The following is a 22,041-nucleotide window of genomic DNA, read 5'->3' on the forward strand; positions in this document are numbered from 1 at the left end:
CTCCACTAAAAATACAAAAAATTAGCCAGGTGTGGTGGCGGGCGCCTGTAGTCCCAGCTACTCGGGAGGCTGAGGCAGGAGAATGGCGTGAACCCAGGAGGTGGAGCTTGCAGTGAGCCGAGATCGCGCCACTGCACTCCAGCCTGGGTGAAAAGTGAGACTCCGTCTCAAAAAAAAAAAAAAAAAAAATGTATTCTACCTCCTCTTTCTGTATTACCCATTTTTATTAGTCCATTATATTTAGCTTAGTTAAATACTGGCCTAGAGGGATACTGAAGAGGCTGTTATATCACAGCACTTTCTCTTCTATCTGTACAGACCTGCATTCATGGAAGGGGGATTTCTTATGGAAAGTTATTTGTAATGCAGCTAAGTTATCCTAAAATAAACAAATTTGGAAGACTAAGGGGCTGACGATGGTCTGTTACTAAAGAATCGCTGTTATCTGAGCATTGTATGTGCATTTCAAATAACTCTCAGGAGGAGTTTGTATAGCTTTTGTTTTTTGTTTTTGTTGTTGTTGCTGTTTAGAGACAGGGTCTCACTATATTGCCCAGGCTGGTCTCGACCTCCTGGGCTCAAGTGATCCTCCACCTCCCAAAGTGCTGGGATTGTAGGCATGAGCCACCACATCTGACCTTATAGAGCATTTTTAAAGGGAGAAGAGGGAGAATAGTTTGATATTTTCTGTCCTCATCTCAGTCAGATGCCTTTTTTTTTTTTTTTTGGTCCAATGTATTCTTCCTCAAAAGGGCAGAATCCAAGTCAGATGCAGTGCGAGCGAAGGGGTTAGTCTGTTTTATAAACTGTTAGAGAGATTTAAAAAATAGGCAATCTAATTGACTCATACATGGCTCACAGCCATATAAATGCTTGCAAAATTGCTTCCTGCACAGTAATAGTGACCACAGAGAAGCAGAAGTAAAATGGAAGCAAGCGAGATGACAGCTCTTAGGAAATCTTTAGCAGGACTTTCAAACTTTTGTTAAACTTTTTGTTTAACCTTGTGGAGAACTCTCTTTTGGAAAATTAAGTGTACTTTCAACAAGCATACTGCAAGTCAAAATTCACATAATTCGCTTACAAAATAAGACCTCGTTGGTAGCAAATTTCATTTCTAGAAATATATTGTCTTTCAGAACCAACAGAGAAGCAATTTTTTTTTTTTCAAGAAGGATTGCGGCTACGTTGTTACCAGAAGATTTATAATCTGCTTTTTTTTTTTTTTTTTTTTGTGACGGAGTCTCGCTCTGTAGCCCAGGCTGGAGTGCAGTGGCCGGATCTCAGCTCACTGCAAGCTCCACCTCCCGGGTTCACGCCATTCTCCTGCCTCAGCCTCCCGAGTAGCTGGGACTACAGGCGCCCGCCACCTCGCCTGGCTAGTTTTTTGTATTTTTTAGTAGAGACGGGGTTTCACCGTGTTAGCCAGGATGGTCTCGGTCTCCTGACCTCGTGATGCGCCCATCTCAGCCTCCCAAAGTGCTGGGATTACAGGCTTGAGCCACCGCGCCCGGCCTATAATCTGCTTTAAACATGTTACTGAGAAAGAAGTTGACTTAACTACTAAGTTTGCTATTTACATTTAATTAAGGGCATTACTTAAAATGTATTTTTGCATTTGGGCTATTAACAATGCACACATTTATAACTTTCCTCATATTCACTTTTTTTTTTTTTTTTTTTTTTTTTTTTTTTTTTTTGAGACGGAGTCTCGCTGTGTCGCCCAGGCTGGAGTGCAGTGGCGCGATCTCAGCTCACTGCAAGCTCCGCCTCCCGGGTTCCCGCCATTCTCCCGCCTCAGCCTCCGAGTAGCTGGGACTACAGGCGCCCGCCACCGCGCCCGGCTAGTTTTTTTTTTGTATTTTTAGTAGAGAAGGGGTTTCACCGTGTTAGCCAGGAGGGTCTCGATCTCCTGACCTCGTGATCCGCCCGCCTCGGCCTCCCAAAGTGCTGGGATTACAGGCTTGAGCCACCGCGCCCTGCCCTCATATTCACTTTTAACAAACTCTTTCTTTTGCTATCTTCTTCAAGACTCCCTGCCCTTGTATTGATTAGCCTTACCTGTAATTTATTTCCTGGTGTCTCCTTATACTTTGCTGAAACATGCACCATGCATAATTTGTTTTTTTGGTCTCTTGCCAATCATACGCCCCCAAAAAAAGCATATCTCATCTGTTTGTACTTTCCTTTTACTACTTAATTAAAAGTAATCGGTTGAAATATTATACTGAAATTAATCTCTAAATTCATTGGTTGGTTACCAACTTGGAGGTAGGAAATCATTTTTTCTATGTAAAACTTCACTCTAAAAGCCTGAGTTGCAATAACAATAACAAAGGCCGGGCGCAGTGGCTCATGCCTCTAATCCCAGCACCTTGGGAGGCTGAGGTGGGCGGATCACAAGGTCAGGAGATCAAGACCATCCTGGCTAACACAGTGAAACCCTGTCTCTACTAAAAATACAAAAATTAGCTGGGCATGGTGGCAGGTGCCTGTAGTCCCAGCTGCTGGGGAGGCTGAGGTAGGAGAATGGCGTGAACCCGGGAGGCGGAGCTTGCAGTGAGCCGAGATGGCGCCGCTGCACTCCAGCCTGTGCGACAGAGTTAGACTCCATCTCAAAAATAAATAAATAAATAAATAACAATATAGTTGCACAATATATAAACAATTATCTCCTGAGTGACTGGGCATGGTAGCTCACGCCTGTAATCGCAGCACTTTGGGAGGCCGAGGCAGATGGATCATGAGGTCAGGAGATTGAGACCATCCTAGCTAACACGGTGAAACCCCATCTCTACTAAAAATACAACAAAATTAGCCAGGTGTGGTGGCGCACACCTGTAGTCCCAGCTACTCGGGAGGCTGAGGCAGGAGACTGGCGTGAACCCGGGAGGTGGAGCTTGCAGTGAGCCGAGATCATGCCACTGCACTCCAGTCTGGGTGACAGAGCAAGACTCCGTCTAAAAAACAATTATCTCCTGAGTTACAAAAGCATTTTTCAGGCATCCACTTGAACTTTTATAATTTATTTCATTACTCTCCTTATTGGCTTGCAAATAATAATTTATAAGAATTTTATGTATCATCATTTTGAGTCAAAATGAAAGCCTGAATTTCCTTTAGAAACTAAGAAAAACTAATTTATTATTAAAGTGATTTTGTTTTTGTTGTTGTTTTATTTAATTTTTTGAGACAAGTTCTCACTCTGTCACTCAGGCTGGAGTGCAGTGACACAATCTTAGCTCTCTGCAACCTCTGCCCCCCAGGCTCAATCAATCCTCCCACCTCAGCCCCTTGATTAGCTAGGACCACAGGCATGTACCACCACGCCCAGATATATATATATATTTTTTTGTATTTTTAGTAGAGATGGGTTCTCACCATGTTGCCCAGGCTGGTCTCAGACTCCTGAACTCAAACTATCTGCCTGCCTCAGCCTCCCAAAGTGCTGGGATTACAGGCGTGAGCCATGGTGCCCTGTCAGTGATTTTATTTTTGGTCTTTCGTGGTTTTCTTATGAAACTTTAAAACATTTTATGTATATGTTTATGTGACTACTAAATTGACATCAACTGATAAAAGAGTTGAACCGTTCTAAGAGAATAAAAGTTTGATTTAAGTCCTGTATTTAAGTTCTTTCAATTCCATCATTAAAATTATATGTGTGTGTATGTGTGTGTATGTAAACACAAGCCAAGACCATGCCACTGCCCTCTAACCTGGGCGACGGAGTGAGACTCTGTCTCAAAACAAACAAACCAACACACAAAAATTAGCTGGCCTTCGTGGCACACCCCATAATGCCAGCTACTTGGGTGGCTAAGGTGTGAATCACTTGAACCCAGGGGGCGGAGGTTGCAGTGAGCTGAGATCACACCACTGTACTTCAGCCTGGGGTGACTGAGTGAGACCCTGTCTCAAAACAAACAAACAAACAAAACCCAAAAAAACCCAAGATGGATGGATTATCTTTTAGGAGAAATCTTTTTTTGAATAAAGTTTATTGAGAATCTATTGAAAAGTCTTAGCCGCTGATATACTTTGGATATGTGTCCCCTCTAAAACGTGTGTTGAATTGTAATCCCCAGTGTTGGGGGTGGGTCCTGGTGGGATGGGAGGTGATTCGATCGTGGTGGTGGATTTCTCACGAATGAATTAGTTCTATCGTCTTGGTGCCGTCCTCACGATAGTGAGTGAGCCCTCATGAGATCTGACTGTTTAAAAGTGTGTGGCGCCTCCCCCCGAACTCTCTCTCTCTTGCTCCTGCTTTCACCATGTAAGGTACCTTCTCCTGTTTTGCCTTGTCCCATGAGTAAAAGCTCCCTGAGGCTTCCCCAGAAGTCAAGCAGATGCTGGTGCCATGCTTGTACAGCCTGCAGAACTTTAAGCCAATTAAACCTATTTTCTTTATAATTTATCCAGTCTCAAGTCTTTCTTCATAGCAGTGCAAGAATGGCCTAACACATCCCCCAATTGACAACAGTAAAATTCCCAGTTCATCTAGCTCCCTGAGGACATATCTGATCTAATATTGAATTTGTCAGCCCTGAATTGAAATTCAACATTTGCTTGTGGATGCCTACGATTTTTGCACATCTCTAGAATTATAGAGAAACCATTGTGATTCACTATGCTTTGTATAATTCCTAGCACACAGTAAATAAATGTGGGACAAAATGGAGAAAGGGAGACATAGAGAGAGGAAAGTGTTTTTTAAAAAATAAGTCAGGGTATAAATCCTATCGAATTCCTGTCCTGAACTAGAAAATTTCCCCTCTGTATTATGCCATAGTGTAGGATGCTTGCTATTCCAAACTGGGTTTCAATAATTTGAGATTTCCTATGGGTCTCATGAGATATTTTGGACATTTTCCAGATCAAAAATGTTCTCAATTTTCTCAGAGAATTTAGGGATTACAATTAAAATATATGGAAAAAGAGAAGCTACAACCTTCAAATCACTACCCAGATATGTCCTGCCCTCTTCCCCATAGTCTTTGTGGCTTAAAACACAGGAACAGGTGAGGTCAAATGAAGTTTTGGGAAAAGACTGCACTTTTTAACCGAAAGAAGGGCAGCAGGGAGCAGAGCCACAGGTCATGGTTTTAGCCACTGCCACTGAATTTTCGATCCTTCCATTAAAACAGCCAACAAATACAGAAAGAGACCTATTTCTGGCCTATCTAGATGAAAAATAGATGAGTACATTTAACTCCCACTTTGCTGTCCTGTAGCCCCCAAGCCACTGGCTCCTTGGCGGAAAAGTTCGCCTTCCCCTCCACTTCCAGATTTACATATATGGGTGTAGCTTTACTCTGGAGTAGAAGGCCGTCACTCAAGTTCTGTGTAAAGGATAAACCCTTTACCTGTGTTGACAGAACTCCACAGGGCAGGCCAGGCAAATGAATATGCTTGTTGCTAGGATACCAGGCTGTTTCCATGACAGGCGGCCACTGCTGTTTGCTACTCTCTTGACCACTAGCACACACACCTGTTCCTTAAGAAATATGCTTGTTTCCCTTCATTATAAGGCAAATATTTAGTAGAAAATAACACAACTACATGGCTGCAACTTCTCTAGCTTTCCAGAAGAAATATAATGCATCAATTACAATTTGGTGTGTGGAAAGGGAATTCACATATCCATGTGAAACCCAAGTCTTCATACGCAATAAAATGTTTTATATGATTGACTGATTCATTGTTACATTTATAGCCCATTGTGTGCCATGGAAGAGTTGAGTCAACAAAGCATATGGTTTCTGAGCAAAGCATATTGTTTCTGAGGCCACTCAAACATTCGTCCTACATGGTGCTTATACAGTGGCTGTTTTATGAGGTTTTCAAAGATTACAATTCGTGGCTCCCTATGGAACTCACCTTCTTTTTTTTTTGAGACAGGATCTCATTCTGCTGCCCAGGCTGGAGTGCAGTGGCACAATCACTGCTCACTGCAGCCTCGACCTCCCAGGCTCAAGCAATCCTCTCACTTCAGCCTCCTTTGTAGCTGGGAGTACAGGTGCACACCACCACGCCTGGTGAATTTTTGTATTTTTTGTAGAGATGGAGATCTCGCTGTGTTGCCCAGGTTGGTGTTGAGCTCCTGGACATGAGCAATCTGCCTGCATCGGCCTCTGAAAGTGTTGGAATATAGGCATGAGCCACTGCGGCTGGCTGGAAATCACCAGTTGTTTTTTTTTTTCTCCTACTGGCATCCGGTTGTCACCAAAATTGCCACCATTACTGACTATGACTGCTAGCCAGGACCAGGACTAAGGTGCCTAGGTGCAAATTTTAAGTAGGTCCCCACTTTCAGGGTCATGCATGTGCACTCCTGCCAGCATCTACCCAAAGGTAATGAATACCTGAGTCAAGGGTGCCAAGGTCTGGATCATAGTGATGGTTGTACAATTGTATAAATTTACTAAAAACAATTCAAATGTGCATGTCCAGTGGTTGTAGTTTATCACACATAAATTATATCTCAATAGAACTGTCAACAATGACCAAACAAATACTCTGTAGGCACCCCTGTATCACTGAAGTAATTTTCAAATCTCTTTTATAATGTGTGCTGCGGTTTGGATATGTGACTGTCTCTCCCGTTTGACTGTTAAGTTCGTCGAAGGTAAGACCTGCATTTTACACACTTTTGTAACTTCCCAGTGATCAGCTGGATTCGCTGCACATAAAAAATGTTCAATAAATATTTGCTGAGTGTTTTATGGCATATATTTAATATCTTGCTTCCTGAACTTCTAGCTTTGGGTCTTCTTTGAGAGCCAAACTTTGTTGTATCTTATATTCTACCATCACAAATGCTAGAAGTGTAAAGCATATCTCTATTCACTTTATATTTGCCCATTAATACATTTTTTTACACAGCTCTATGTAAAGGCTTGTTAGAGGTCGTTAGGGAGTAGGGTCTGAAGAGGGGGCTAAATTGAGCAAGAGACAAAGACTGATCTGTATTTCCTGTTGCATCAAGAATAATGAATGCAGTGCAAAAAGGGGAGGGGGAGGCAAGGATGGTGACATTTACAACTTGTGTTTATCCCTTCCCCTTTCCATAGGATATTTTCACTTTAAAAGGAGAAAAATGTAAGGGAACCTATTTAAACAAGGGATTTATGACACAGAAAAGGAAAAAAAAAATAAAATTCTTTCCAGAAACCAGAAAGTCTACCAAAGGATGCACCTTGTTCCAATGTGATATCAGAACATAGAGAAACTAATTTTAAAAAACCACTTGAGATATAATATTCCTCTGACCCCAAATTCTTGAGCAAAAATAAAAACAAGAAAATGACTGTTTTATGTTAACCACATGGAAACAGGGCATAATTCTGGGCAAAAGCCCTTTGAAACAGACAGAATTAGTTCTGTCACCAAAAGAGGTAGAAAGATTGGTGGTTGTCTGTTGCTATGGGTGGGTTGGGCTGTGACTGCTAATGGATACAGTTTCTTTTTGGGGTGATGAAATGTTCTAAAAGTTATTGTGGTGACAGTAGAACAACTCAGTGAATGTATTTTTAAAAGTATATGATAGGCCAGGTGCTGTGGCTCACGCCTGAAATCCCAACATCTTGGGAGGCCAAGACAGAGGCCAGGAATTTGAGACCAGCCTGGCCAACATTGAGAAATCCCATCTTCACTAAAAATACAAAAATCAGCCAGATATGGTGGCTCATGTCTGTAATCCCAGCTGCTCAGGAGGCTGAGGCAGGAGAATCACTTGAACCCGGGAGGCAGCAGTTGCAGTGAGCTGAGCCACTGCACACCAGCCTGGGTGACAGTGGGAGACTCTGGAGAAAAACACACACACACACACAATACAAGAATCATATCTCAATAGAGTATATATATAGACATACACACATGCACATGTATTTATGAATATATATATACATCTATGTGTGTGTATAGTCTCCACTGAAAACCCTTCAATGGTTTGGATAAAGTCCAGCACCTTAGAACTGCCCACACAGCCCTTCATTACCTTCATCTACTCATCCCAGCTGTACCTCTTGCCATTTTCCACCAGGGACCCCAGGATCCAGACATACTAAATGATTTGCAGTTTTCCTCATCTTTGTACTTTTGCAGAAGTTGTTTTACTGCCTAGAATACCTTTATTCCTCTTTTTCCTCTTACTCCTGTTAGTTTTTCAAAACTCAGGTTCAATTTCATCTATGGGAACTCATTCCTGTACCATACAACATGGTTAGGTTAAGTACCCTCTGGTAATTTCTTTTTCTTTCTTTTCTTTTTTTTTCTTTCTTTTTTTTTTTTTTTTTGAGATGGAGTCTTGCTTTGTTGCCCAGGCTAGAGTGCAATGGCGCGATCTCGACTTACTGCAGTCTCCGCCTCCCAGGTTCACGCCATTCTCCTACCTCAGCCTCCCAAGTAGCTGGGACTACAGGTGCCTGCTACCACGCCCGGCTAATTTTTTTGTGTTTTTAGTAGAGACGAGGTTTCACCGTGTTAGCCAGGATAGTCTCGATCTCCTGACCTCATGATCCACCCGCCTCGGCCTCCCAAAGTGCTGGTTTTGTAATTTATTTTGTATTTGTCTGTCTCCTCGATTAGATTATAAACTCTTTAAGTCTTATATCTTATTCTTAATAGCTAGTATAGGGTCTGGCACATGTTGGCACTACATTTATTCCAAAAAAATTTAATGAATTAATATTTTGATTCTACTCCTTTTATTGTACTATAAATTATTTGTATCTTTATTTCTTCAATAAATTGTGAGCTCCTTACTCTTATTCATCTTTGTATTTCTCAGGTAACACAATTTCAAGTATATAATAGATATTCCATAATACAATGATGGATGTATATTATATTATATATTATATTATATATTATATTAATTATTGGATGAGACTCTACAGAAAACAGTTAAACTACAGGTATCATATGTTGACATGGCTTTCATTTTCTTTAGAGATGGGGTCTCACATGTTGCCCAGGCTGGTCTCCAACTCCTGGGCTTAAGCCATTCTCCCACTTTGACCTCCCAAATTGCTGGGATTACAGGTATGAGCCACCATGCTCAGCCTCTGACATGGATTTCTGAAAGTCCTAAAATGTGTTTTTAAAATGTATACTGCGGCCGGGCACCATGGCTCATGCCTATAATCCTAGCAGTTTGGGAGGCCGAGGTGGGCAGATTGCTTGAGCTCAGGAGTTTGAGACCAGCCTGGCCAACATGGTGAAACCTCATCTCTACAAAAAATACCAAAAAATTAGCCAGGCATGGTGGCACATGCCCGTAGTCCCAGCTACTTGTGGGACTATGGTGGAAGGATCACTTGAGCCCAGGAGGTTGAGGCTGCAGTGAGCTGAGATTGCACCATTGCACTCCAGCCTAGGTGACAGCGTGAGACCCTGTCTCCGAAACAAACAAAACAAAACAAAACACCCCCCCACACACACACACAAATAAAATGTGTACGGCAAGTATCATTAAATATGTAGATATAGATCAATAATTTGGTTTATCTAATTCATAAAGAAACATTTCATTCTAGAGAGAAATATGACTTATTAAATAATATGTTCAAGTTGATTAAAACTCACACATAAAGTAATTTAACAATTGAACGTATGTCCCCAACACATACCAAATCAAAACAGTCTGTCTTTGTTTGTAGGATATGATTGAATTTCCGGCAGCAAATAGAATTCGCTGGCCCATTATACTAACACAAAGGCTGTTAGAATGTGAATGCCTGATGCATATTAAGCACTGACATTCAGGGGTCAGGTGGAATAGTGTTTTATAAACTCAATCAGTCTTTATTACAGCAATAACAAATAATTTCACAGAAACAATCTCCAGGCGCATGATATCACAGAAGGTGCGTATAATTCAAATCTGAATAGCCATATTTGAATGATCAAGTGTGTTTTCTATATAAGATATAATAAAATGTTAGCTTTTGACTGGGTGCAGTGGCTCATGCCTGTAATACCAGCACTCTGGGAGGCCGAGGCTGGCGGATCACAAGGTCAGGAGATCAAGACCATCCTGGCTAACACAGTGAAACCCTGTCTCTACTAAAAATACAAAAAATTAACCAAGTGTGGTGCCACGTGCCTGTAGTCCCAGCTACTCGGGAGGCTGAGGCAGGAGAATCACTTGAACCCGGGAGGTGGAGGTTTCAGTGAGCCAAGGTTGCACCACTGCACTCCAGCCTGGGCAACAGAGTAAGACTCCATCTCAAAATAAATAAATAAATAATTGAATAAATAAATAAAACTGTAAACTTTTTTTTTTTTTTTTTTTTTGAGATGGAGTCTCACTCTGTCACCCCAGTCTGGAGTGCAATGGTATGATCTCGGCCCACTACAGCCTCTGCCTCCCGGGTTCAAGCCATTCTCCTGCCTCGGTTTCCCAAGTAACTGGAATTACAGGTGCCCACCACCACACTCGGCTAATTTTTGTATTGTTTTAATAGAGACGGGTTTTTACCATGTTAGTCAGGCTGGTCTCAAGCTCCTGACCTCAAATGATCCACCCAGCCTCCTGAAGTACTGGGATTACAGGCGTAAGCCACCGTGCCCCGCCATAAAATGTTAATTTTGAAAACATTGTAAGACAGTGGATTCAGGAAGCCTTATTGGAAATAATCATGTTATATACCCATTTACAGATGAGGAAATGAGGGTACAGCAACACTAGGTTACTCGCTCAAGGTCAGATCAGTAAAAAGTGTCAAATCCAAGCTGTTACCAATGTGTTCTGAACTTTAAATTTGAGTTATTCCCAGTGGTACCATGCTGCCTGCATCTTTTCAAAACATGAATTGTACTGGGGAGATTATAAAGCAGTTAGCTGGGTGTGGTGGGGAGTGCTTGTAGTCTCAGTTACTCCAGAGGCTGAGGTGGGAGGATCACTTGAGCCCAGGAGTTAAAAGCTGCAGTGAGCTATGACAGTGTCACTGGGAGACAGAACGAGACCCTGTCTCAAAAAATAAAAATAAACAAAGATGGAGATGCGAACTCCATCCCACTCCTCAATCCATATCTGTTGATCTAGAGTCTAATGACCACCTAACTTAATAAAGTCAGGTGCCAGAGTAAACGAGCACTGCACACATGTGGGTTTCACAGACATTTCTTCCTGATCCTGTGGACTGAACCAGGCCTCTTTTCCTCCTTGATTGGCAATGGCACTCCTCCCAGGCATTTAGAAGTGAGCACTTGGGCCTTAAAGGAGCGAGTTGGTCTTTGAAAAAGCTGTTCTTCCTGACCTTTCAACTGGCAAAATTCATACTAGCTTTCATAGACCATATGCTGATTTAGTGAGTACTGACTGTGACAAGTCATTGCACTCTTTTACACATTTTATCTTGTTTTGTTTTATCCCTACAGAAACTCACTGAAACATATAGCATTCTTATCATATCATTTTACAGATGAAGAAACACCTCAAGGGAGGTTAAGTAATTTGCTCAAGATAATGAGGTAGCAAGCATTGAATGCAGAATTTGATCCAGAGAGGAAGACTCCAGAGCCCAGGCTATTATTCTCTTGCCTTTGAACATAAAAATAGTTGAGTCCGTTCTGTGCTGAGCTCCCACCTCTGCACCTTTAATCATCAGGCCCCAGCAGTTAAGCGCTCTTCAAAGCTTCTGCATGGCTTCAGACTAACTGGGTAACAAAACAAATATCAGAAGTAAAACATCCATTTTGAATCTAAAAAACAGTCTCTAAGATTCAAAGTGTTCACGGATTAGAAGACTGAATATTTTTGCCAATTCTCCCCAAATTGGTCTACGGATTCAGTGTGATCCCAGTCAAAATTCTGGCAGACTTCTTTGTATATATGAAAAGCTGATTCTAAAATTGACTATGATTTATAATCATCCAAACAATGTTTTAAAAATTGGAGGATTCACACAACCTGATTTCAACACTTAATCTAAAGCTACAGTAACCAAGAGGATGTTGAACTGGTTTTAAAAATAGGGACGTAGATAAATGAAATAAAATGGAGAATCCAGAAATAGACTCACCAATAGATGGTCAACTGACTTTTAACAAAGGAGCAAAAGCATTCAGTAGACAAAGAATACTCTTTTTAACAAATGCAGCCAAAACAACTGGACTGTCAAAAGCATAAAAAATAAGCCTTCGGAGCTTGCAGTGAGCTGAGATCCGGCCACTGCACTCCAGACCGGGCGACAGAGCAAGACTCTGTCTCAAAAAAAAAAAAAAAAAAAAATAAGCCTTAATCCACATCCTGCAAGATATACAAACATCGATATAAAATCGATCATAGGGCTGGACTCAGTGGCTCACGCCTGTAATCCCAGCACTTTGGGAAGCCAAAGCGAGTGGATCACTTGAGATCAGGAGTTCAAGAGCAGCCTGGTTAACATGGTGAAAACCCATCTCAAAATACAAAAATTAGCCAGCTGTGGGGGCACACACTTGTAATCCCAGCTACCCAGGAGGCTGAGGCAGGAGAGTAGCTTGAATCCGGGAAGCAGAGGTTACAGTGAGCTGAGATTGCGCTGCTGCACTCCAGCCTGGTTGACAGAGTGAGACTTCATTTCAAAAAAACAAAAAATAAAAGTAAAATAAAATAGATCATAGACCATATAAATAAAACCATAGACCATATAGTAAAATCTAAAACTATAAAGTTTCTGGAAGAAGAAAACATAGAAGAACATTATTATGACCTTGGGTTACACAAAGATTTTTTAGATAGGACACACAAAAAAATATGAGCCACAACAGAAAAAAAAAAAAATCAATAAATTGGATTTAATAAAAATTTTTTAAACTTTTACTCTTTGACAAACATTCTTAGGAAATTAAAAGACAATTACGTACTGGGTACAATATCTATAAATCACATATATCTAGAATATATAAAGAATTCTCATATATCAATAATAAGAAAACAAGCAATCTGGCCAGGCACAGTGGTTTATACCTATAATCCCAGCACTCTAGGAGGCCAAGACAGTTGGATTGCTTGAGCCCAGAAGTTCGAGAAAAGCTTGGGCAACATGGTGAAACCCTATCCCTACAAAAAATACAAAAATTAGCCAGGCATGGTGGTGTGGACCTGTAGTTCCAGCTATTCAGGAGGCTGAGGTGGGAGGATTGATTGAGCCCAGGAGTTGGAGGCTGCAGTGAGCCATGATCATGCCACTGCACTCTAGCCTGGGCAACAGCACAATACTCTGTCTCCAAAAAAAAAAAAAAAAAAAAAAAGAAAGAAAAGAAAAGAAAGGAAATAAAACAAGCAATCCAATTAAAATGGGAAAAATAATTGAATAGACCCTTCACCAAAAAAGATATATGAATAAGATATAAGCACATAAAAAGTTGTGCAACATCATTAGGTATTAAAGAAAATCAAATTAAAGCCATAATGAGACAGCATTCCATACCTATTATAATGGCACACACACACAAAAAAATGACAATACTAAATGCTGGCCAGGATGCAGAGCAACTGGAACTCTCATACATTGCTGGTGGGAATAAAAAATGTACAGCCATTTCAGAAAATAATTTGATGCTTTCTTATAAAGTTAAACATATATTTACCCTATGAACCACCAATCTCAATTCTTAGGTATGTACTCAAGGGAAATCAAAATATGTGTTCATACAAATATCTGAATATAAATTTTTATATAACAGTATGGCTGGGTGCAGTGGCTCACACCTGTAATCCCAGAACTTTGGGAGGCAGAGGCAGTTGGATCACCTGAGGTCAGGAGTTTGAGACCAGTCTGGCCAACACAGTGAAATCCCATCTCTACTAAAAATACAAAAAGTAGCTGGATGTGGTGGTGGGCACCTGTAATCCTAGCTACTCGGGAGGCTGAGGCAGGAGAATTACTGGAACCCGGGAGGCGGAGGTTGCAGTGAGCTGAGATAGAGCCACTGCACTCCAGCCTGGGTGACAGAGTGAGAATCCATCTCAATAAATAAATAAAATTTTATAGCCGTTTTATTCATAACCAACAATGACTGGAAGCAACCAAGATGTCTTTCAACAGCTGAATGGATAAATACATCATGGTACATCCATAGAATATCACACGGCAGTAAAAGGGATGGACTATTTATATATGCAAAAATATAGATGACTGTAGTCCAGGCACAGAGGCTTGCGCCTGTAATCCCAGCACTTTGGGAGGCCGAGGCAGGTGGATCATGAAGTCAAGAGTTCGAGACGAGCCTGGCCAACATGGTGAAACCCTGTCTCTACTAAAAATACAAAAATTAGCTGGGTGTGGTGGCATGCGCCTGTATTCCCAGCTACTTGGGAGGCTGAGGCAGGAGAATCGTTTGAAACTGGAAGATGGAGGTTGCAGTGAGCCTAGACTGTGCCATTGCACTCCAGCCTGGGAGACAGAGCAAGACCACATCTCAAAAATAAAAAATAAAAATAAAAATAAAATGGATGACTATATAAAGCCTTATGCAAAGTGAATAAAACCAGATCCAGAAGGCTACATATATATACACACACACAGATATGTGTGTATATATATATATATTTTGGAGACAAGGTTTACCAGGCCCGGCTAATTTTTGTATTTTTATTAGAGACGGGGTTTCACCACGTTGGCCAGGCTTGTCTTGAACTCCTGACCTCAGGTGATCCGCTCACCTCGGCCTCCCAAAATGCTGGGATTACAGGCGTGAGCCACTGTGCCCAGCCAGAAGGCTATATATTATATGATTGTATGTATATGACATTGTGGAAAAGATAAAACTATAGAGACCAAAAGCACATCAGTGGTTACTAGGGACTAGGGAGGGAGAGAGGGGTTATCTACAAAAGGGCACAAGGGAACTTTTGGGGATGATGGAAATATTCTGGATACATTTGTCAAGATTCCTACATTGTGCACCTAAAAAGTATGAGTTTACTGTGCCTAGATTATAACTCAGCAAGCCTGACTATGAAGAAAATAAATGAATAAATGTAGTCTCTAAAGCAAGGGTTTTTCAAATTAGTGAGATAAAATCCATCGGTGAGTAAGTTGTGAACTCAATTTAGTGGGTTGTGACTGGCATTTTTAAAAAGTGAAATTGGCTGGCCATGGTGTGGCTCATGCCTGTAATCCCAGCACTTTGGAAGGCCAAGATAGGAGGATTGTTTCAGCCTAGGAGTGCGAAATCAGCCTAGGCAATATGTGAGACCCCAGTCTCTACAAAAAGTAAAAAAAATTATCCAGGCATGGTGGCACACGCCTGTGGTCCCAGCTACTTGGGAGGCTGAGGTGGGAGGATTGCTTGTGCCAGGGAGGTGGAGGTTGCAGTGAGCTGAGATTGCACCACTGCACTCCAGTCTGGGCGACAGAGAGAGATTCTGCCTCAAAATAAATGCATAAATAAAGTGAAAATAGACTGATATAAGAAATACCAGTCATTGCACACAGTAAGAGGAATATTGTTAATGAAACATTTGTTTCAGTTTCATATATATGTATATATGTACTATAATAATGTGTCACAAAAAAGAAACCATCATTCAATCTGTTTTTAACATAGGGAATTTAATACAGGAAACTGGTTACACAAATGATAACGCTGAGAAGCCAAATAGGGGAAGGTGGGGCAACCAGAGATTAGCAACAGCAGAAACCACTAATCTTTTTAGACTAGAGGGACAAAGAGAGGAGGCAGTGTGGCTAGATCCCAGAACTAGACTCATCTAATGACAGGAGGGCCTTTCTGGCTGGAGCTGGAGCCAGGGAGGAGACGTAGCCACTGTCAGAGATGCACCTCCGGCAGAGAAAGGCAAAGAGAATCATCCTAGCTTTTCCATTCTTCCTACTCTCCAGCGTTGTGGCAGGGCCTTGTATCAGTAGGACCCAGCCAGGAATCACTTAATAACCTGAGAGCCTCAGAAACACAGCCTGTTGGATCAGCATCCCCATGACATTGCAGCAGAACAGGAGTGGATTTGACAGCAAACAGGCCAGGGGCTGCCACAGTTGTGAAGTAACATATATTTCTGATTGAGGTTTGGGTTCTAAAAGATTTAAAAGCCATTACCTGAGAAAACTTCCCCTCTCAATTGTATGTGGTTCTCTCTACATATTGAAAGAATAAAATCACACTTTCGATCATTAGGGGATAGCAAATTTTGCCCTTTTTATTGTTCTGGTAGAAGGCAGTTTGAACTGAAGAAGTCAGATGGGGAGAATAATCCACTTCTGTCATTAGTGTTCTGTTTGTTTTGTTTCATTTTGTTTTGTTTTAGAGACAGAGTCTCACTCTGTTGCCCAGGCTGGAGTGCAGTGGCATGATCACAGCTCACTGCAACCTCTTCTTGGGCTCAAGTGATGCTCCCACTTCAGCCTCTCAAGTAGCTGGGACTAGAGGCACGCACCACCATTTTCAGCTAATTTTTAAGTATTTTTTGTAGAGATGGGGTCTTGCTATATTGCCCTCCCAAAGTGCTGGAATTATAGGTGTCAGTCACCATGCCCAGACCCTTTTTAGTTTTGGAGTAGTCTTACAAAGGTCTCTTAGTAAAGCAGTTAAAACTTCTAACAGATACAGGTGAAATACAGGCTAGAAACAACAGAACAGGAAAGAAGTATACCAGCAGCGAATATGTAAGCAAAGGAACCAAATGCTTCTCTCCTTGACTGTGTACAAGGAAAATCATAGTACGTGGTTAAAAATTGGCAAGCTGAGTACCAAATTGCCTCTGCTGGCAGCTGTATGTGTGAGAATTCTACAAAATTGCCTGGATCCACAAGGACACCAGCGACCAAAAGTCATTTACACTACCCTATTTCTGACTGGTGGCTATCTGTTCCTCTGGTTCCAAAACTCTGACCTTCAATTACTTTAGATTTCTGATCCCATCCCAAGAAATGGCTCCCAAGGCTCCCTCAGCCCTTCACTACCTCCTTGATTTGAGACCAAACCTAATGCTTGATCCCTTGGGCTTGGAAACATCCTAGCACCCACTTTTGGACTTCTACCCTGTACTGACAGTGCACGAGCAAGGTACTTCAATCTGTTCATTTTCAGTCTGGTCTCCTTCAGTCATCTTTAATATAATTCTGGCAATATCATTTTAAACTCAACTGTGTAATTATCAAGAGTTATTTTTAAAGGCAATGAATATTTGTTGGGTGAATGAGTGGATGGATGATGGATGGATGGATGGATGGATGGATGGATGGATGGATGAGTGAAGGCAGTGGAAGTCTCAGTTCTGCCTTTCAGCCAGGCTGAGGGGAAGTCCTGAAGCTCTTCCTATATGTGGCTCTGCGTTTGAAGACCACCAGAATGCCATTGCACTGCCATCTAGTGGTAGCATAGCCACACATAGGAAAAGAAATTGCGGAGAAACAAGCCTGAATGCGAAATGAGTGAATGTCACAGCTGTTTCTCAGATTCTGGCTGCTTATAATTGCCTCTCCTCACTTGACTATCTTTGATAGTAATACCATTTCACCTTGATTGTTTAACACATGTACAAAGAACACCAGTTGGATTATATAAATAGATTTCACCAGCTCAGACACCATATGGTGGGATAGGTACTCACTGGTACAATGATGCCAAAGGTCTGTGTGCCTTTTGAGACAGTCAATGAGCCCATGGTTTTCTAAAGTGTGATAACCAGCTGTTTTCAAAAGGAAGCATGATAACAATGTTATTACTTCCACACTTCAGTTTTACTTTGATTACTTCTTTTAGAGAACATGCTTTGGTTTCTGGACAAATGGTAGTCTTTTCCTTTACACAATCTTTTCCTGGATAAATGCTAAATGATAAATTGGTAGAAACTCTTTATCTCAGAATGAAATTATGTAAAAATAAAATAAAATAGCTGCAAATTTTAGGCAACCAGGAGTATAAAATGAGGACTGCATGTAATAATAAAACTATTATTAATAATAAACTGTATAATTAAGTTATATTGACTGAAGGGAGTTGAGATTGAGTCAGGCTGGCCTGAGAGATATGAAAACATCTCCCTGAAGGACTTTATATTTGTTTTTCTTTTTTCCCATTATCATCTTATCTTTATCTTAAAGCCTTGGCATTTCTGTTAGAACAAACACACCACAAAATGTTTTTTCTTGTAATACCACTTGGAAAGATAGCAGTGGTATGTCAGATTCAGACAAATTTTTATGCCCCAAGACATTTTACCACCAATACTCAGGATAGTCCATGAAAAGACTCCATGTAAACCCAAATCTAGAGGTCTGGCTCAGAAAAACAGCCACTGTTTTCCCCAGAAATGTTAACTGCCTTTGGACCTTTGGCTCAAAGCACCACCTGCCCAGTGCTACCCAGGTAGACAAGCAGGCACAGAGGCCAGCAAACCGTAAGCTAGTGACTGTGGGCAGACCCTTCTCAGCCTCCTTAATCTTAAGAACAAAAAGCTCATCTGGAAAGCAAGGAACATTGATTTGGCACCATCTGGTCACTAAAAGAACTACGTCCCTCAGGCAAGCAGGGTCTCTGATCAACCCTACAAAGTACTGTCCTCTAACTCCCAAGTACCTGTGGTGACCACCTCCTTCCAAAGAGCAAAGGAAGGTTCAGTTCAGAGACATTAAGGTTTCTTCAGCTCACATAGCAGACAAAAAATCAGACCCTTTTTACCAAGCAGGTCAGGGGCCCACAGATACCCATGGAAATCGGTATGTATTTCTGAGTCAAAAACCTCCATCCATGTCAGGGAAAATTTGAATTGACCTCAGCTATCTTTCTTCTTTAGAACTGTCTGCCTCACAGTTTCTGGATGCCTACTTTGGAAAGGTGAACCTTGGCCAAGACACTAAGCTCTTTAAGCCTCAATTTGCTCACAAATAAAATGGGGATAGTGGTATCTACCTCAGAGGGTCATTGTGAGACAATACGTGGCAAGCACTGAGCCTAGCATATAGTACGAATATATAGAACACATTAAGTGAGCAGAAACTGTAGTCGTTGAGTGATTCTACACAGACAGAAATGGAAGAATAGCAGGTTCATGAGAGGAGAAAGAAGAAACAAATACACAGTGCATGTCAACAGGATAACACATAGAGGATTTCTAAAAGCCACCTCCAAGACAAATTCAGGTCCCAGGAGGAAGAGACTCTACAACCCTGAGTTCCAAGAAGGACGAACAGATACATCAAAGGCGATGCATAATTTGGAGGCATGAAACTAAGCAGTGCCTTCACAATACTACACATCCAGAGGGACACAAATGCAGTGTCATCTGTGGACTCGGTCCTCCTGTTAACTTCATACAAGATCAGCCCTCCATCTGCAGGTGTCATAGCTTCCTCAACAATTAGTTCCCAAGTCAAATAAAATACCAACCAAAAAATTGTAGATCTTTCATCTTTTAGGGGAATTTTTACTTGTAAATTTAGGATTCCACCATTTCTTTAAAGCAAAGTCACTAGTAGCTGAGGGTGGTGGCACACGTGGGTGGTACCAGCTACTCAGGAAGTGCAGGTGGGAGGATCACTTGAGGAGCCCAGAAGTATGAGGCTGCAGTGAGCTATGATCGCACCACTCCATTCCGGCCTGGGTGACAGACCGAGACCTCATGTCTTAAAAAAAAAAAGCAAAAAGCAAAGCCACTACAATATATTAGTGTAAGGAGGGCATGCCTGCTTCATTACAGATGATATCACACATGTTCTTGTTTACTTATTTATTAACTTAATTTTTTTTTTTTTTTTTTTTTTTTTTGAGACAGAGCCTTACCCTGTTGCCCAGGTTGGAGTGTAGTGGCACAATCTCAGCTCACTGCAACTTCTGCCTCCTGGGTTCAAGTGGTTCTCCTGCCTCAGCCTCCCCAGTAGCTGGGACTACAAGCATGCACCACCATGCCTGGCTAATTTTTGTATTTTTAGTAAAGATGGGATTTCATCGTGTTGGCCAGGATGGTCTCAAACTCCTGAGCTTAACTGATCTGCCTGCCTCAGCCTCCCAAAGTGCTGGGATTACATGCGTGAACCCCTGCGTCTGGCCAATATCACACAAGTTCTGAGATGAAAACAGAAACCAGAATGGCTTTCTTGTCTGGGTTCCTGACTGCTCCTTTGCTTTGAGTTCTTTTAGTTTCTTCTCACAGGGACTCATGAAGTAATCATCTGGTTCAATCCCTGCATTCTTCAAATTTTCCAGGATTTTTTCCAGTCTGTGCACTGATCTGGCTTCTTCAATCTGTCTTGTGCTCAGGTACAGTGAACTCCTAGAAATCCAGGTGCTTACCACAGAGCAGGTATTTCTGACATCACTAGTTCTATCCAAACGAGGAAAAAACATCACTTCTGACAACTTCTCTAGGTCTCAGAGGCTCACTTGGAATCCAGTTAACTAGGATTGGAAGCCAATGGCTTCACTGGGTATCACAAAGGCCCTTAGTGGCATAAGTTCAGTATAAACTGGGGGCCAGGATCACTTCATAAAGGTGTGAGGGGAATGCCACCTTGTTCTCACTAATCACCTGGTACCTCTTTTCTTTCCATCACTTCTAGTCTGAGGTAAGGTCAAAGGCCCAGATACTACCCAAATATCTTCAAACTTCTCTGTCAGTTCTCAACAGAACATTTCTATTCTGTTCCAACATCCAGAATTATTATAACACCCCAAGGCACAATAGTAGAAAGGTAAAAGGTTTCAGCCTTTAGTTGAACATTTGTTATTTCCAGCTGGAGCCGTGTGTCCTCAGGACTACCTGCTTCCAACTTAGTCCTCGCTGAAGGCACTGAAGGTTGGAGGGATATTGGGACCAGATTTAAATATACCAGGTTTTCTGTCTGCATCACCTTGTCTCTGTTCCAGTTAAAGGGAATCCAGATTGTCCCAAGAGAACCTTTTCTGCAGATTCATCCAGCTCCCTCATTGCCACCACTGCCTCAGCACCCTGACTCCGCAAGAACTGCAGGGCTGTGAGCCTGCCTCCCATGGTGCCCACTATAGCCCTGACCATGTAGCCACTCAAAAAATGCCAGACGCCTTTGAGATGGGAAGTAATACTCTTGACAGTTATCTGACCCAAAGTACCACTTATTTGCTTTATTTATGTATTTATTTATTTTTGAGACAGAGTTTCGCTCTGTCACCGAGGCTGGAGTGCAGTGGCACAATCTTGGCTCACTGCAACCTCTGCCTCCCAGGTTCAAGCAATTTTCCTGCCTCAACCTCCTGAGCAGCTGGGATTACAGGCACCCGCCACCATGCCTGGCTAATTTTTGTATTTTTAGTAGAGATGGGGTTTCACCATGTTGACCAGGCTGGTTTCAAACTCCTGACCTCAGGTGATCTGCCCGCTCAGCCTCCCAAAGTGCTGGGATTACAGATGTGAGTCACCATGCCCAGCCACATGTTTGCTTTAAATGGAATGTCTGGAGACTGTTAAACATGTGCCTAGGCATATTTCCACATTTGAATGGGGTCCAAGAGTCTTGTGGAAAAGGAACTGAACTCTCTTCATGATTGGATACATCTGATGGACAGTTGTGGCGATGGGTGGAGGGAGGGACATGACCAGAGCTGGATAATGAAAGTGAAAGCCCTTAGGGGAATCCTCCTGAGTGCAGAAGTCTGGAGAGTGGGCCAGACTACATCAATCTGAGTGTTGGGAATGGTGATTCTGAGTAAAGAGTGAGGCCATTCTGGAACCACCTAGAGTAACTGTGGTAGAGATGAAAGAACTGAATACATAGACCAAAAGACCCAGGTGGGGTTCTCTTCTCTAAAAACCTGGGCGTGAGAAGTGGGTTATCGACAATAACACCTGTAATGTCAATAATTCTGAGCTCCCATTGCAAAGTTCTCTTCCTCAATTATTGATGAGAATCCCTTGGGTGAACTCCAAGTATCCTATAGAATCCACTACCTAGTGGGTCTTAAATAAGATCTCTTTCCAGTCTTTTTCTAAACTTCAATAAAATCTTGATTTCAGAATATAATCATTAAAAATAAAATCAAATATTTGAAGAGGCCAGGAAACCAGAAGTGTAAAATAAGGAGTGTGTGTGACTTCAGGTGCTCTGACAAGCAGGT

The 22,041-nt window shown here is 41.8% G+C and overlaps 1 pseudogene; it reads right to left on the reverse strand.

The window, feature by feature from the left end:
• Positions 1–18,499: 18,499 nt before the first annotated feature.
• LOC104655478 overlaps positions 18,500–22,041 on the reverse strand; it is a 39,191-nt pseudogene continuing 35,649 nt past the window's right edge.

Source organism: Rhinopithecus roxellana, chromosome 21 (genome assembly GCF_007565055.1).
Source record: "Rhinopithecus roxellana isolate Shanxi Qingling chromosome 21, ASM756505v1, whole genome shotgun sequence".
Classification (NCBI taxonomy): Eukaryota; Metazoa; Chordata; class Mammalia; order Primates; family Cercopithecidae; genus Rhinopithecus; species Rhinopithecus roxellana.